The sequence below is a fragment of the Schistocerca nitens genome, chromosome 7 (genome assembly GCF_023898315.1).
Source record: "Schistocerca nitens isolate TAMUIC-IGC-003100 chromosome 7, iqSchNite1.1, whole genome shotgun sequence".
Taxonomy (NCBI): Eukaryota; Metazoa; Arthropoda; class Insecta; order Orthoptera; family Acrididae; genus Schistocerca; species Schistocerca nitens.
In genome coordinates this window covers 187,303,335-187,319,725 of record NC_064620.1, presented here as the reverse complement: position 1 = coordinate 187,319,725, position 16,391 = coordinate 187,303,335, and the positions used below count along the sequence as shown (strand labels likewise).

General features: G+C 43.3%; 3 non-coding genes across 3 annotated transcripts; 1 reads left to right on the top strand and 2 right to left on the bottom strand.

Moving 5' to 3' along the window:
• The first annotated feature begins 3,877 nt into the window (after positions 1-3,877).
• On the top strand, positions 3,878-3,952 carry Trnas-uga (transfer RNA serine (anticodon UGA)). Its single transcript has one exon. It is a non-coding gene; the product is annotated as a tRNA-Ser (tRNA).
• A 3,644-nt stretch (positions 3,953-7,596) lies between these two features.
• On the bottom strand, positions 7,597-7,671 carry Trnat-ugu (transfer RNA threonine (anticodon UGU)). Its single transcript has one exon. It is a non-coding gene; the product is annotated as a tRNA-Thr (tRNA).
• A 365-nt stretch (positions 7,672-8,036) lies between these two features.
• On the bottom strand, positions 8,037-8,111 carry Trnat-ugu (transfer RNA threonine (anticodon UGU)). Its single transcript has one exon. It is a non-coding gene; the product is annotated as a tRNA-Thr (tRNA).
• Between the last annotated feature and the right edge of the window lie 8,280 nt (positions 8,112-16,391).

Genomic DNA, 16,391 nt, shown 5'->3' with positions numbered 1-16,391 from the left:
TCGACGAGATATGGATGAAGTAGAAATTAGTCAATGATCAACTTTCAACATCTTGCAAGATATAACGAACATGACACAGGCTGCTGCCCACTTGTTTCCACGACTGCTCACGCATATATATAAAACTGAACCGAGATAGTAGCAGAAATGTTGCAGCTGTGTCAGGCAATCCAAAAGATTGCTTTCGCCTACTGATCACCCCGAGATAAAGCAGCAAAGTGAGCAATGAAATCATGTGGATCTATTAACGCCGAAATAAGTGAAGACCCAATAAACATTGAGCAAGATTAAGCGACTGTCTTGGTATTCTGATTGTGTAAATTGTGAACTCATAAAGCATCCACTGCGCACTGTCCGGCGCAGCTTCGAGAAACGGCATCAAGATGGCGCTGACCCATGCACCAATGGAAATAGTGGGCAGCGCCACACCTCCACGAAGACAGCGCTCCCTGTCGACGCTGATTTAACCAGCCGTCCATCACTGGTCGGCCAATTTCGGTCACAGGCATCGAGAGCATCAGTGTTGAGTAATACGAAGACGTTATTTAGCCTTCAACCTGCGAGTAGTAGTAGTGTATAAAAGTACTTGATGTAGGAGGCACAGGAAATGAATAAAGTGTTACAGTAATCTGGAAGTGTTATGTACAAATCATTTTAGATCCCTGCGACCAAACGTTGCATTTTCTCTCTTTCCTTGTTTGTGTCGATGCTGACAGCCCGCAGTGGCCAACACAAGATAAATGACCCAGTAGATAACGTCGTAAATTCCAAGAGGCTTTCCAGGAATGATGCAGTTGATTACAGAGAGTTCGCAATACAAGGAGGCCTGTGACACTTGATGCAGGGAGGGCCAGTTGCCCTCAAAATAAACAAGTGTAACATATTACATACACAAAGAATCTTTGCTGTATGATTATACAATTGCAGAACAATCACAGGAAGCAGTTACCTCGTACTTACATAATATATCTAGGAGTATGGATATGGAGCGATTTGAAGTGGAACGTCGACATAAAATTAACGGCGAGTAGGGAAGATAGCAGACTGACATTCACTGGAAAAATAGTCCATCGACAAAAGAAGTAGATTACAAAATGCTCGTATGAGATATTGCTTGTCAGTCTGGGTTCCCTATCGGATGGGATTGATAATGGAACCGAAAAAGATTCGAAGAAGAGCAGCGCGTTTCATTAGAGGTTCATTTAGTGAGCACGAAAGCGTCACGGATATGCTCAGCCAATTCCAGTAGGAGATGCTGCGAGAGAAGCGTTCTGAATGACAGTGTGATCTACTACTGAAGTTCCGAGAGATTATATTCCTTCTCCTGTGAGAAGACTATGATGACCAAATTATGGAGATTCGAGTCTATATGGAGGCTTACTAGTAATCATTCTTCCCGCGAAACTTTCGCGACTGGAACAGGAAATGGGGGAAGAGACGTACACAAAGCACCCTTCACTACACGCAGTAAGGTGCCACACACACACACACAAACATGGCATCCGGCCATCCTGATTAAGGTTTTCGGTGATTTCTCTATATCGCTTCAGGCAAATGCCGGGAATGTTCCTTTGAAAGGGCACGGCCGACTTCCTTCCCTAATACGATGAGACCGATGGTTTGACTGTTTGGTCCCATCCCCCTAATCAACCAACCAGCTGCATAATCTGCACATGGCAGTCACACATGTTGTTTCTCTGGGCTGTCAAATTTTGTCTCAAACACGTAAACTCCCAACATGGCAGTCACTGACTTCGTCCTCTTCCCTCCTATGGAGGAATCATTACGTGGCACGCATTTCTAGAACGACGACGAGATGAGTTTTGCGGTGGAACATTTCCGGAAAAACCAAAATGGACACTTCTGCAACAAGGTCTCCACCAAGTCATTTATCATTGGCAGTGTAACACTGCAACCTATTGCCTCACGTATTTTTCAGTTTCTTGATATCTCGAGTTTACAATCATTTCTTCGTAAATATATGTATTAATGGATTTTGTTAGCAGTTAGTGTTTATGAAAAATGTAATGTATTTTGACAGGATATTTAATTATTATTTGTATCAAATCTATGTAGAAACACGTTGGCCTTGTCAGAGAACTTCTTACTATACTAATCACAGAGTTCATGCTTTGTCTAACAACAACATCGTTGACACGAGAGCATGTAGTCACAGAGGTAAAGGCACAGATGCAGTTGCGAGCATCTGTGGCGTGGTATCGACGTACGTGTTGGTGTGCAAAGTGTCTGAGTCGAAAATGTTATAATATGTAGCCTGGAAAATTGTAAGTGGGCGAGGAAGTATGTGGGCACGGTATAAGGTGTAAAGGGGAATTTGGAATTAATGAAGAATATCATGTGGCCCAAAGATATTCAGGATGCTCTCTAATCAAGGAGAGCCTGTTGCCTATGGTTTTCATAATAAGCTCTTTTCCGCACCGCAATAACGTACCGCAAAGGAAGAACTTGCTAGAAGTGCTGTAGCTGCGTGACAGGTACGCCAGCGGCTTAGTAAGGTTCTGGGACGTTAATAGTGCGTTTTCTCAAATAAAAGATGTGTCGAGAGAAACTTCATTGACTCGAATCATTAACCATCGGCAGTGTCATATGCTATCACCAAAACTTCTGAGATATCACAAATGAAAGAAATAGTCAAAAGAAAACAGATATAGGTACATTTGCAGTTGGTTTTCAGTCAAGTGGCTATTGTGTTCAAAAGCATCAAAAGCATTAGTAAGTACAGTGAACTGATGAAAGTCGTGTAAGTAGGCTGTTCAGGTTTTCATGTTGGTAACGCCACGTAGCGCTCTGTATGAAAATCACTGGCAGTGCTGTGTGCAGTTTGTGGCTGGTTGGCATTGTTGGAATACTCGCTATTGTAGTGTTGGGCAGTTGGATGTGAACAGCGCGTAGCGTTGCGCAGTTGGAGGTGAGCCGCCAGCAGTGGTGGATGTGCCGGCCGATGTGGCCGAGCGGTTCTAGGCGGTTCAGTCTGGAACCGCGCAACCGCTACGGTCGCAGGTTCGAATCCTGCCTCGCGCATGGATGTGTGTGATGTCCTTAGGTTAGTTAGGTTTAAGTAGTCCGAAGTTCTAGGGGACTGATGACCTCAGATGTTAAGTCCCGTAGTGCTCAGAGCCATTTGAACCATTTGAGTGGTGGATGTGGGGAGTGAGATGGCGGAGTTTTGAGAGAGGATGATCTGGACGTGTGTCCGCCAGAAAAGTAAATTTGTAAGACTGAATGTCATGAACGGATATATGTATTATGACTTTTGAACACTATTAAGGTACCCACAATGAGATTTTCACTCTGCAGCGGAGTGTGCGCTGATATGAAACTTCCTGGCAGATTAAAACTGTGTGCCCGACCGAGACTCGAACTCGGGACCTTTGCCTTTCGCGGGCATGTGCTCTACCAATTGAGCTACCGAAGCACGACTCACGCCCGGTCTCACAGCTTTACTTCTGCCAGTATCTCGTCTCCTACCTTCCAAACTTTACAGAAGCTCACCTGCGAAACTTGCAGAACTAGCACTCCTGAAAGAAAGGATATTGCGGAGACATGGCTTAGCCACAGCCTGGGGGATGCTTCCAGAATGAGATTTTCACTCTGCAGCGGAGTGTGCGCTGATATGAAACTTCCTGGCAGATTAAAACTGTGTGCCCGACCGAGACTCGAACTCGGGACCTTTGCCTTTCGCGGGCAAGTGCTCTACCAACTGAGCTACCGAAGCACGACTCACGCCCGGTCTCACAGCTTTACTTCTGCCAGTATCTCGTCTCCTACCTTCCAAACTTTACAGAAGCTCTCCTGCGAAACTTGCAGAACTAGCACTCCTGAAAGAAAGGATATTGCGGAGACCGGGCGTGAGTCGTGCTTCGGTAGCTCAGTTGGTAGAGCACTTGCCCGTGAAAGGCAAAGGTCCCGAGTTCGAGTCTCGGTCGGGCACACAGTTTTAATCTGCCACGAAGTTTCACTATTAAGGTAAATACATTGTTTGTTCTCTATCAAAATCTTTCATTTGCTAACTATGCCTACCAGTAGTTAGTGCCTTCAGAGAATCTTTTATTTAGCTGGCAGTAGTGGTGCTCGCTGTATTGCGGTAGTTCGAGTAACGAAGATTTTTGTGAGGTAAGTGATTTATGAAGGGTATAGGTTATTGTTAGTCAGAGCCATTCTTTTGTAGGTATTTTTGAAAGTCAGATTGCGTTGCGCTAAAAAAATGTTGTGTGTCAGTTTAGTGTTGATCAGAATAAGCAATGAAAGTAATGTCTGAGTACGTTCAGTTTTGCTCACCTGTTTGAAAATCAAATAACGTAGAGGTTTATCAGTAGAGTAATTCATTCATTTTTCTAAGGGTACGTGGGTCGTAGCAAACTTCCTAAAATCTTGTCGGATCTTCTTTTGCCTGGCGAAGTGCAGCAATTCGACGTCACACGGAATCAAGAAGTCGTTCGAAATCACCTGCAGGAATCTTGAGCCATGCTGACTGTGTAGCTGTCCGTAATTGCGAAAAGTGTTGCCGATCCATGTACTGTGCACAAGCTGACCCCTCGATCACATAAATGTTCGATCAGATTCATGTCCGACGATCTGGGTGACCATATAATTCGCTAGAATTGTCCAGAATGTTCCTCAAACCAATCGCGAACAACTGTTGCGAAGTGGCGTGGCGCATCGTTATCTATAAGAATTCATCGTTGTCTGGAAACATGACGTCCATGAATAACCATTTCCAGTCAATTATTGGTTCAATTGTACCAGAGGACCCAATCCATTCCATGTATGCACAGCCCACACAGTTATGGACCCACGAAAATCTTGCACGATGCGTTGTTGATAACTTAGGTCCATAGCATTGTCGGGTTCAGCTAAACTGGTGGCTGTCCGACCTTTGCTTAACGTGATTCAGAAGAATAAAGACCTTCAGTTGAGCAACAATAACTTTATTGTGAGCGCGTATCTGACGACGCCCGGCATGCATGGACTGATCGGAGTTATAAAATTTGCTTCCGGCCTCTGCAGAAGGAGCCTTAATCCTGGGAAAACTTCCGTAGTTATTGGAGAAAAAACAGTACTCGTCCACACAAGCCAGGAGGCACGGAACTACTAATTAACTCAAATGCAAGGTATAATAATAATAAACAGAACGTATATAAAAGCTAGAAAACACAGCGCCTCTAGAGGTTGGGCGCGGAACTACACAGACGTAGCATACAGTAATTACGACCGCACAGCACTGCACTGACACACGCGCACACACCACACACACACACACACACACACCGGCGTGCTTGAATTAGCACGCGGCAGCGTCGCTACAGCATAAACTACTTCAGAGCGTGAGTATGTACAAGAGGGCTTACACCATTCCTAAGCTTCATGGCCACACACGGGTGTTAGCTGTTTTCGAGGTGATAGTTAAAAATTTATTACTACTCTTGTTAACTGTGAGGTATTGCCTTTGTTCGTGATTTCCGCGGATGTGGGAGGTGTGTACGGACGGTAACTGTGGAAATGCACGTGGTTACCACCTCTCTGATCAGCAATAGTATCACTGTGACTTGGCCGACAGGACTCCTAACAACATCTCTACTTCTAATCGAGCAGTGTAACATTAAATTTCATTATCAGATCCACTGCAAGAACCGAAAAGGTAGCATGAAAGGATATTTGCTACAATAAGCCGTTGGCTTTAGTGGATGATGATGTTGATGATTTAACTGAATAGTACCGTCAGCAGAGAAACAGGGGTGAAAGACTATTCGAAATTTCCATATTCCAGCTGTTTCAGTTTTTTCTTCCTTTTTTCGGTTCCAGTTATGAATGTGCTGCCGTGTCATTATCGCGGCAATTTTGGGTGATTTCTGTGGCAAATTTGGATGGCATCCACTCCACATCAAAGAAGTTTCAATCAAATGGAATTGCTGCAAGCACATTCCACACGAGCGATAGCGCCGTAATTAAGCTCTCGTCCGGCCCGCAAGCGCGCTCATATTTTTGTTGCCGATAACTGCCATTCGGCTGTCCCCGCCACCGCCGCCGCCGCCGCCGGCCATAACTCTGCGCCAGCGGGCTGCGCCGGGCCGTCCCGTCCGCCGCACTCTGCCCGCAATGATTAAACGTTTTCCGATGGCAGTGCGTGCCTGAAGACAGAAACGATATCCAGCATTACCGAATGTCAGAATGTATAAAAATATATATATTTCTATATAAAGTTGGTGTGGTCAGGCGTGGCCATGTGGTTCCCAGAAACATGCGGGACAGTTAGATACATATTTACGAACAATAAATAGTCATTCATATTATGGTATATTGATAATTTTTACTTATGGACCGTCTGACAGCAACTGAATAAAACACAATTTTAGTGCCAAATGCGTTTCGCCTTTGTTTTCTGCAAGGCATCATCAGTGGCCTGGAATATGTACATATGTTTGCTATTTGATTTACATTTTTGTCACTCTACCTATAGGTTATAAACAGTTCTGGTGGTCGGTATTTCCTATCAAGTAGTAATGTTTTGAACTGTTCTTACAGGTTGCGTGGGCAATTTCTTACATATACGCTCCTGTTGCATTTTTGGTGTTGTTGTTCTGCTTATGAATGTCAATTTGCGGTTTTTTCCCACATTCCACAGCACTATGAACTATGAACTTAACGCTTGTTTCAATGTAATGTTTTGGTTTCTGTTGCCGACTGTCAAATGTTTTTGCCAAAGATCGAATGTTATTGCCAAACTTTCGAGTGTAATTATTGGAGTATCTGTGATCTGTTCGTGTATGCATTTGTGTGTGTGTGTGTATTTTGGTGTGATACAATTTTTTTCCTTTTTCCTTTTTTTGTTTTTGTTTTATTTATTTTTTGGTAAGTGTGTGTGTGTGTGTGTGTGTGTGTGTGTGTGTGTGTCCAGAAGGTGAACAAAAGTAGTAGTAGTAGTAGTGTGACATGAGTATCATTTGATTCTAGTAACTTGAGATAAATTACTCTAATTTGTACGCTGTAGCTCATAGTTGTCACCATTCACCTTGGTTCATGGAGTCTGTGTCATCAGACCCTGAACGTTTGTCAACTGAGTTAGCCCATTCTGAATTTACCTTTAGCCAGAATGGATGTGGTGAGGTAATCAGAAGCACATTTGGCTGTGGACTAACCGTGCACCGAGAATCGACCGAATGATGAGAATAACGAGGTGCAGTGCCTTACCCCTCGCAGAACTACAAAGATAGATCCCGCCTCTCCCCCGCAAAAAGAAACCTATCTGCAATTTTTTCTATCCGAATTTAGAAACATATTATAACAGGAATGCACTGAGTTTGAGGTCGTTAGTTCAACCTTTAGTAAGGCCCCTTCAAAGGGTTATGATAACAATTATGACATGAAAAATAGTAGGTGCTAATGAGTGTCGGCAGGCGCACAGATCAGCTTTCTTCGGGATGTAGGTATTACACTTCACAAAATGGACTTGGTCGGCATACAAAAAAATGTTCAAAACAAACAATTAACTTGAACCACAAACAAATAATAATTAAATAGACACTCTAGCTGCAAACAGGCCTTGATATACTTCACTGGGGACATGTTGAAAATGTGTGCCCCGACCGGGACTCGAACCCGGGATCTCCTGCTTACATGGCAGACGCTCTATCCATCTGAGCCACCGATGGCACAGAGGATATTGCGTCTGCAGGGACTTATCCCTTGCACGCTCCCCGTGAGATGCACATTCCCAACATGTCCACACCACTACATTGGTAGTGCGCCTAATAGATGTTTGCCCATCATACTCATTACTCGTGGCAGATTAATCTACCAAGTCCCGTACGAGTTCGGGCATAGCGTGTGCGTTCACACAAGAAGGTCAATGGCCGGGAAGCCATATTTTAACTATATATGACGGTAGTATCTGTTCCCGAAAGATCACATACCGTGGATGACCATGCAGCTTTGCTAGAAATGAAATGATAATTAAATAGACACCCTAGCTGCAAACAGGCGTTGATATACTTCACTGGGGACATGTTGAAAATGTGTGCCCCGACCGGGACTCGAACCCAGGATCTCCTGCTTACATGGCAGACGCTCTATCCATCTGAGCCACCGAGGGCACAGAGGATAGTGCGTCTGCAGGGACTTATCCGTTGCACGCTCCCCGTGAGATCCACATTCCCAACATGTCCACACCACTACATTGGTAGTGCGCCTAATAGATGTTTGCCCATCATACTCATTACTCGTGGCAGATTAATCTACCAAGTCCCGTACGAATTCGGGCATAGCGTGTGCGTTCACACAAGAAGGTCAATGGCCGGGAAGCCATATTTTAACAGCTAGGGTGTCTATTTAATTATCATTTCATTTCTAGCAAAGCTGCATGGTCATCCACGGTATGTGATCTTTCTGGAACAGATACTACCGTCATATATAGACAAACAAATAATGACCGTAAAGGTTCGTACCATCGAGATCGAAGGCGAACTTGTTGGGACTTACAAAACGTGCAGAATGTAGAGCTAGGTATACATTCCTAAAGAATGCATCCAGAATGATATTGGTATAACGGAGTGATGAGAACTGATGGAATGTGAAGGTACGCAACCGAATGCGAAACAGTCTGTCATGGAGTTTGTCGTGACACTATCCTTTACGGTGCATCTTCGGATAGTGTGATAAAAAACAAATATCTAGAGGCTGCATTTGTCCAGTGGTTCCAGGTGGTTTGAATTACAATTGCACACCCTAAAGGAATACGAATTTTATGCACAGAGAAGGAATCAAACAAAGCAAGTTATTTTGACCGGCTATTGACCAAAAGCAGTGCTCATACCATAGTTGTAGTTCTCCTGCGCACAGCCGCGCGGGCTAGCCTTGAGGACTGAGGCGCCTTCCCACAGTTCGCGCGGCTCCCTCCGTCGGAGGCCCGGGTCGTCTGTCGGGCATGGGTGTGTGTATGTGTGTGTGAGTGTGTGTGTATGTTGTCCTCAACTTAAGTAGTTAGTTTAAGTTATATTAAGTAGTGTGTAAGCCTAGCGACCGATGACCTCAGAAGTTTGGTCCTGTAGGAACTTACCACAAATCTCAAAATTTTCTTACTCCCATTTTTCCCACGCTTGCTTGTTCTGACGTAAGTATCTCCTAATGCCCTTGAAAGACCACACGCACGAGAAAGAATCGTAGAGGGTAGAGCACCTCCAACTTCTCGCAGCATAATAAATTTGCCCGCCAATTTACCACCCAGATTAACAGTCGGCATAGTTGTATACGAATGTATTAAGGCATTGATGTTATTGATTTTGATACAAGTCTTATCGTACCTCTAATTTCCTGGTTCGCTTTCATATACATTTCCTCTTCAAATCCTGATCGGCTGCAACTGAAAAGAAATTCTACTGAACGGTGGGATAAGTTCACTTAATTCATCTACAAATTTTCAAGGAAATTCCACAGTTTGCTGTGCATTATCAAGTTGACGCTTTGTTTGAAATTTCATTATCGTAACGTGTTACAATTCTATAGCACTGATTGGAGTTATGCAACGATCCGCTGTTTTCCCTCAAATCACTGTAATCTATGCCGCACACTGCCTGATGTGCATAACGTAGCAGGCCACTAGCATGCACATCTTGGAACTTGTTCCGAGCATCCCTGAAACGCGCAAACACCAGTATTTGTAACAAGTGAATATGTACTTATAACAAGTGAACATCCGCAGTTTTTTCTTATGCACTACAACGTTATATTGCTGCGGACTTATTCGAAATCTGTTCTTTTTCTTATGCTATGCCGCGGATGATCTTCCACGTACATAATGATGTTTAGTACCCGCTCCTCGGACAACGATTGTCCTTTACTATGTTTCAGTGGAGACGCAATTTGTGCCTCCCTGTCTGACAATGATGGCTCAACAACTGAATCACTTTCAATTGTTAAGTGCGTATCATCGAAATTGTACTCCTCACGTACATTGTTCGCACAGTCGTGCGTGGACGACACCATTCATTCCAATGACTCATCTTACAGAAACGCTAATATTTCACTTCTTTCTCGTCCTGTGAAATTCCTCGGCTTTTTTTCTGAACGAAATGTCAACTTTTCCAACTGCTGTTGTAGATTTAATGCAATGTTTGCTTTGTTTGTCGTTGCCATTGCTCTTCATTGTATCAACACCACTAGCCTGTCCCGCTGTTGTGCGTTACTTGTCGTCTATGCAGTTCAACTTTGCTCCGTAGCCCCACGCTGTGCTCACCATTGGATACCTCCGTCTCGTTCCTGTCACCATTAGCAGCCAATATTGTGGTTGCGTGTTAGACAATTTGTGGGGTATCGAGTGCCGTATACGTCGTTGGCCTTTTGCAACGTCGTACTCAAGAAATTCCTCGTAGGTAAGATTAATGAAAATAAGGCATTATAGAAAAATATAACTTAACCGTAAAAGTACCACTAGTAGTTCATTGGAAAATATATATCTTCATTGTAAAAACCGAGTTTTTCCCCGTGTGTACAATGTTCAAATAATTCCTGAGAGTGTTTTCGTTCTGTCGTTGGAAATACAAGCAAATGTTTTTTTTTTTTTTTCACCAGACGCGTTTCGCTTTATTGAGGTAAAGCATCATCAATTGTCTGTAATTAAAGATGTTTATAATATGATTTACTTTTTAAAAAAAATGGCTCTGAGCACTATGGGACTCAACATCTTAGGTCATAAGTCCCCTAGAACTTAGAACTACTTAAACCTAACTAACCTAAGGACATCACACACACCCATGCCCGAGGCAGGATTCGAACCTGCGACCGTAGCAGCCCCGCGGTTCCGGACTGCAGCGCCACAACCGCTAGACCACCGCGGCCGGCTACTTTTAACATTATGGTGATTTTCCCATGGTTTCTCGCTTACTTCGGGCATTGCTAGCACATCTTCGTACTTGTAGCCTAATTTTTAGTTGCACTGCAGAGCTGTGCATTTTTCATGTTTTACACAGCACACCTTTTGGCACATTACTGTTTTCTGTTTATTTTTATACTTATATGCATGTATTGTAGTTTCTGTGTTGTAGAGTTGCCAACAGAACATTATCTTTGACACATACTCTTCTTATTTTAGTTAATAGTATGTGTGTAATTCTATTTAATTATGTTACTGTTGATATGTCTGCGTAAGCAGAAGAAACTAACGACCAAAGCCCGAAACAATTTATTGGACTGTTCAGTTAACCAAAACAAATTCTCCAAATATAACACCAACACAAAACAATGATTGGTCTTGGAATCGCAACTACATACAAGAATAAGATAGAAAACAACTGAAATAATTTCCTACTAGTCTCCGCCAGAGACTTCTCCGATATACCAAGCCTAATCCAGAGATCAGCGAGAACATCCAAGCCGGGCTGCCGGGGCGGCAGCTATCCAAGTCTGCTGGCGGTCGATGAACTGCCGATGTTCGGTCGAGCGCCGGTCTTTATAGCGCTTCGGCGGATGAGTACCTCGGAACTATTTTCCATAGCGTGGTTGACGTGTGAAAATAGTTCCCGGATCTGCAGCGACCTCTTCCTTATGTTTATGTGAGCCGGTAGTGGCCCCTGGTGGCCGCTGGTGTCTTTGCTGTGGTGTTGTTGTTGTTGGTGGTGCTGTGGCCGATCATCAATATTGCGTGTCGGTTGTGTAGTGCTTCGGTGTGCCCTTGGCGTGGGCAACCCGCGGCTGCAGGCTGTCAGTTTAGTTGCTGATACTCTAGGCGCCGTGATGCCTGGTGGAGAAGGCCACAGCAACTGTGTACTTATATACAGTAATGTGTAAAAGTAGTCAAGGATTACTAAAATTTTTTGTAGGGGAGGGAGCAGCCACGATGACATAAGTGTATAGTATTGTGATGGAGTGTGGGTTGGAGGAGAAGGTGAGGAGCAAGAAGTGAAATGCGATCAGTAGGGTTGGGGCAGAGGGGGGGGGGGGGGGGGGAGTTGGGTGGAAGAGGGTGAAGGATGGAAAAGTATTTTTTTCAGTTATTTTATATATTGGCTGGTTTCTAATGTCTATTTGATCACTGAGCCACTGTTGGTTTTGTGTTAATGCTTTGTGTGTATGGAAATTTTCTTGGGAAGGGAGAAGATGTCTTTTTTTATTCGTATGATGTTCACATCTTTTTCAGTATTACTTGGCTATGGTTATCCTGTTTTAGATGATCTGGAGATGTTGAATGGTTGGTACATATTTAAATGCTTTTAAATACGATACAAACCATAAAAAAGACACCAGCTTCCTTCCTTCTTTCTAGCGTAATGGAATACAGCCCTTAAAATTTGTTTGTGACTGATGTTCCAGTGAGACCAGTGGTCGGGGACAACCGCCATCCAGTTGTAGTTCTTTCTCGAGCGCCATTTGCTCGCCGTGTTGCGTGTTTTGTAGGTATGTGCAGCGCCTTGTGAAGCTTGGCTGGCTACACGCTGTCAGCACTGTAGACCACCACTGTAACCTGTCAATCACGGACAAATTTTATTACGAGTAGAGAGCTTCTACCTTTAGGTTTCCTGACCTGATACTTAGTGCAAAAACCTTTGCATAAATTTTAGTATATTGTAAATATAAAGCTGAACAAAGCATCATTGGATGCAACTGACTCATAGATAGCAACCCAAACATTATGAAAAAAAAGATGCTTTGAAAAGAGAGGAGATATGATTTTCTGTTGTACTGCCGGGGTGATATTGACCCCAGCTGCACTGGGAGGGATACAACAGCTGTTGCAAGAAACCCTAACAATGGGTAGAAAAATAAGTGGGAACTTGTTGCAAAGTCTTTCGCATAAAAGCTGTTCATTTTCATAAATGTTTCATTCAAGAAACAAACAAACAATTTAAGTTAGGATCACATTGACCCCAGTGGTACTCAGTGCAACAACCGTGATAAATCTTAATGACTTGTAAACATAAGAGATAACGAAATATCTTTGGGTACAGTTGGCTCAGAGGGAAAGAGTCATATATGTAGAAAATAATAGCTTTGAAAACAAGGGAGGTACATTAAAATTACTTACGGGAATGCAGCCACTGATATCTCGACAGGATCACAGCGCTTACTTGCTGCAGTTTTGTAATGAAAACTGCACGATGTGTTCTAACGAAATAGCAGCGATTTTCGTCGACATAACTCTGCTGTATTGCCATAAGTTATCTGACCACTAAATTCTACATCTGGGTGGTCATATTGCGCGTAGCTGCATTACAATTCCTGAGAGGATTTTCATTCTGTCATTCTGTCATTGAAACTACAAGAAAATGCATATCTTTTCCAGCACAATCGTTTCGTTTTGTTGAGGTAAAGCATCATCGGTAGTCTGTAAATACAGATATTTATAATTTGATTTATTTGGTGCTACCCGCCACGAATTCCTATCTGTGTCAACTTCTTTATCTCAGATTAGCACTTCAACCTACATCCTTAATTATTTGTTGGATGTATTCCAATTTCCGTCTTCCTCTACAGCTTTTGTCTTCTACAGCTCCCTATAGTACCATGGAAGATATTCCCTGATCTTTTTACAAATATCGTATCGTTCTGTCCCTTCTTCTTGTCAATGATTTCCATATAATCCTGTCTTCGCTGATCAGGCGGAGAACTTCTTCGTTTCTTACCGTATCAGTCTACCTTATTTTCAATATTCTTCCTCATCACCACATCTCAAATACTTCGATTCCATTCTCTTGAGGTCTTACCATAGTCCATGTCTCACTACCATACAGTGTTGTGTTCCAAACGTACATTCTCAGAACTTTCTACATCAGATTAAGGCATATGTTGCCCTTTCTGCAGGTGTAAGTCTGGTTTTTATGTTCTGCTTGCTGCATCCGTCATGGTAGCAAAATTCCTTTACCTGATGTGCATCGTGATCAAGAAATCTATTGTTAAGTTTCTCGCTGTTCTCGTTCCTGCTACTTCTCATTACTTTCGCCTTTCATCGATTTGCTGTCAGACTATATTCTGTACTCATCAGACAGTTCATTCCATTCAATATACCCAATAATGGCTCTTCACTTTCGCTGAGGATAGCAGTGTCATCAGCGAATCTTATCACTGACTCCTTTCACCTTGAATTTTAATCCTGCTCCAGAACCTTTCGTTTATTTATGTCATTGCTTCTTCGATGTAGAGACCGAAAAGTTGGGTCGAAAGACTACATCGCTGTCTTGTATCGAATTTAATCGGAGTATTTCGTTCTCAGTCTCCCACTCTTCCTTTTTTACGTATTGTATATTACCCGTGTATCTTTAGCTTCCTCCTATTTTTCTCAGAATTTCGGACATCTTGCACAACTTTATATTGTCGAACGCTTATGACAGATTCGACAAATCCTATGAACGTGTCTTGATTTTTCTTCAATACTTCTTCCATTATCAACAGCACCACAAGGACTGCCTCCCTGGTTCGTTTACCTTTCCTGAAGTTTAACTCGTCGTTATCTAACTGATTCTCAATTTTCTTTTCTGTTGTTCTGTATATTATTCTTGTTAGAACTAATGAAGGAGAAAGTAACTCACTGAGAAAACCAAAGGAATAAGCTGGGCTTATGTATGTGATGAGAACATGGGAAATGGAAACGAACAGGTTCAGCAACATGACAATTGACAGCAGGATTATCAGGGGCTTGAATCATATACTACCAGATATATTAAATTGTATATAATTCATAAGTCAGGCCAACTGCCATTCCGACACCGGTTTATTGAGCAATGCAGTCGATGATCAGTGACAGAGCAATTGCTTGTTTGCAAGTGAGTTCAGCTTAGATGAACAGTTAATTGATTATAGTCACAATTTCCTAATGTTTTAATCGTCCACACAAGGTTACTCTACAATACCCTTTTATTTACGTGGCAGACTGCACCAACCGAAACTCGGGAACAGCATAAGTGCTGGTTGGAGCAGGAACTACGATGGGCGTCCAATAACTACAGTAACACTTTTTTTTAAAGGCCATTCCGGTTGAGAAAATGTGGAATTTGTTGTGAGACATCCTGGAATCTTCCCGCTTCAGACCCTAGACTTTCATGAATTTGCAGTAGATGGCGGTACTATGCGTAGCCTTGAGAGAGGCGTCTGCAACGGACGTGCGTTCCAAGCAGAGGGGTGTCACTGAATTTGTTTTGGTGGAAAACTAGAGCATCAGCGATATTCAGGGGGCCTTGCAGAATGTCTACGGAGACCTGGAAATGAATGAAAGCACTGAGGGTCGTTGGGCGAAGTGTCTGTCGACATCGCAACAACTGTGCGCAAACTTGTCCGATCTCCCGCATGCCTGTCGACCGCACACAGCTGTGACTCCTGCAGTGTTGGAACGTACAGACACTCTCAGTCGAGTTGGTGGATGGGCCACAGGTGGCACGCAAGTCCACCAGTGTGTGCCCGACGGGTTCCGCGCAGCGTAACAGAAGGCCAAAAAGAGCAACGAAGGACCACCGGTGTGGAATTGATTGCACGTTACAAGGCTCCTCTTGACAAGTTTTGTCGAACATTGTCAGGGACGATGAAACATTGGGCCATCATTTCGAACCGAAAACAAGACGGGAAGCCATGGAGTGGCGGCACGCCGCCTCTTCTCCGAATAAAAAGTTCAGAGCTGCACCCTCAGCCGGTAAAGTAATGGCGACCACCTTCTGGAACGCTGAGGGGCTCATTCTGTTTGATATCGTCACTGATTGTTCAACGATCAACGGTGAAGTGCATTGTGCTACCCTCACGTAACTGAAGAAACCACTTCTGTTTGTTCCTCGCCACACAAATGCAAGTGAACTTCTTCTCCATGACACCACATGACCTCACACATCTGCGTTCTTCCTCATTCACAACATAGCCCGGATCTCGCACCTTTCGACACCTGTTTGGCCCAATGAAGGATATACTACACAGGACGCAATAGGTCGGTAGTGGAAAGATTATTGATGCAGTGACAAATAGGTTCCGACGTCGACTAATAGAGTGGTACCATACACACCCTCCCAGTAAGATGGCGTAAGACGTCACATTGAACGGAGTGAAACGTTTAAAATTTATACATGACTGTGCTTAAACTGACACACAATATTTTTAGCGCAACGCAATCTGACTTTCAAAAAAATCCCTACAAAAGAATGGCCCTGACTAACATTAAACTATACCTTTCACAAATCACTTACCTCACAAAAATCTTCGCTACTCACGCTACTGCAATACAGCGAGCGCCACTACTGCCAGCTAAATAAAAGATTCAAAGTACTGAAGGCACTAACTACTGATAGGCATAGTTAGCAAATGAAAGATTTTGATAGAGAACAACCAATGTATTTACCTCAATAGTCACAATATATATAGCAGTTCATGACAAATTACAAAACTCCGCCATCTCTCTCCCCACATCC